This window comes from Lucilia cuprina, chromosome 4 (genome assembly GCF_022045245.1).
Source record: "Lucilia cuprina isolate Lc7/37 chromosome 4, ASM2204524v1, whole genome shotgun sequence".
In the NCBI taxonomy this organism is placed as follows: Eukaryota; Metazoa; Arthropoda; class Insecta; order Diptera; family Calliphoridae; genus Lucilia; species Lucilia cuprina.
Window position 1 is genome coordinate 81417683 of NC_060952.1, and position 2186 is coordinate 81419868.

Here is a 2186-nt window from a genome sequence, read left to right on the forward strand (position 1 = left end):
ATAGTCTAGTCTATAGTCTAGTCTATAGTCTAGTCTATAGTCTAGTCTATAGTCTAGTCTATAGTCTAGTCTATAGTCTAGTCTATAGTCTAGTCTTTGGTCTAGTCTTTAGTCTAGTCTATATTATAATCTATAGTCTAGTTTATAGTTAAATCAATATTTTATTCTATAATCTATTCTTTAGTCAAATCCTAAGTCTAGTATATAATCTATTACATAGTCTATGGTATAGTATATAGCTTTGTACATAGTATAGTCTATAATCTAGTCTACAGTAAAAATTATTTTTCTCCGCTAACACTATTAGGATTTGGGATTGATTTTTTTTACATATTAATTTAACATTATATGCATTTTAAAATAATAATTTGCATTGGTTAGTCATTAACCTAATGTGGATAATTAAATGCAAAAATAGTACGTGGATATTGTGAAATAGATTCAAAGTCAATCAATAAATTTATTTTAAATTGGGTCATAACAATATGGGAAATACAATAATTTATGTTAATAGAAATAAGTTTTGTAAATTTTCAATAATGACAGTAAATAGAAATTTCTTTAATAATAACTTTTATAAGTTCCAAATCGGATATTTTGAGATCTTATAAAATTAATCTCAATATATTGGTAATTCAAATTTAATTGCATATGTTATATTTTATAAAAAAAAACGGTGTAAAATACTTAACAATCTTAATATTTTTATCTTGATATAACTATATTAAACAAAAGAGAAAATATCACAAAAATTACTTAACAATTAAATGCACAAAAAATAACACAAATTTATTTTTAATTAAATAAAAATTCTTACAAAAACCTACAAAACATTTAAAATCATGTTTAATCTAAAAACACGTAAAGTTAACAACATCAATTAACACCTGATTCCATTCACTCTTTTTATCTCTCGACTGTTGATGTTATTTTAATTTTTGTTGATGTTCCATTCAATGATTTTTCCGATGTTTCCGATGTGGGTTGTTTGGTTAATTTGTTTACTCATGTCACCCAACAACAACAACACTAAACGTAATTATAAATTTGTGCGGCAAGAGGAAGTATTTAATTTGTTTAATCGTTTTAAATAAATTAAATCAATACGATAGTAACAATTTAATATAAAACATTATAATTTGATGAAAGCAAATAAAAAAATGAATTACAGGCATACTTTTGAAATAACTGCTTAAGTTCAAGATCAGTTAAAATTTAAATATATTTGATTTGTTAAAAGTCATTTAAATAAATAGTATAATATATTTATTAATGAGTTTTTTTTAATTTTTTAGCAAATTTTGTATATATTATTTTTTTGGAATTTTCATAATTTATGATCTAACTCAATTAGCACTAAATCATAACAAAGCTATTAGCACATAGAAGGTTTAAACAGTAATTACTTATTATGAATTTTAGACTTGATTTGGTTAAGCATATGAAGTCTATGGTCCAATCTATAGTCTTGTATAAAATTTAGACTAATTTCTAGTCTATAGTCAAGTCTATACTTTAGTCTAGTATATAGTTTAGTTTAAACTCTATTCTACAGTCTAGTATATAGTTTAGTCTATTTCTGGTCTCTAATATAGTTTACAGTCTTTTCTATTATCTAGTCTTTAATGTAGTTCATAGTATAGTTTATAGTCTAGTCTATAATCTAGTCTATAGTCTAGTCTATATTCTAGTATATAGTCTAAACCATAATCTATTATGTAATTTAGTCTATAGCCAAGTCTATAGTTTAGTATATAATCTAGTATATAGCATCGTCTTTAGACTAGTATATAGTCTTGTCTAGTTTATAGAACTAGTCTATGGACCAGTCTATAGTCTAGTCTATAATCTACTCTATAGTCTAGTCTTTAGTCTAGTGTATTATCCAGTTTATTGTCAAGTCTATAGTTTAGTATAAAATTTAGTGAATAGTCTATAGTCTAGTCCATAGTCTAGTCCATAGTCTTTAGTCTAGAATATAGTTTAGTCTAAACTCTAGTCTAGCTTATAGTCTAGTCTGTAGTCTAGTCTATAGTCTAGTCTATGGTCTAGTCTATAGTCTAGTCTATAGTCTAGTTTATAGTCTAGTCAATAGTCTATTCTATAGTCTAGTCTATAGTCTAGTCTATAGTCTAGTCTATAGTCTAGTCTATAGTCTAGTCTATAGTCTAGTCTATAGTCTAGTC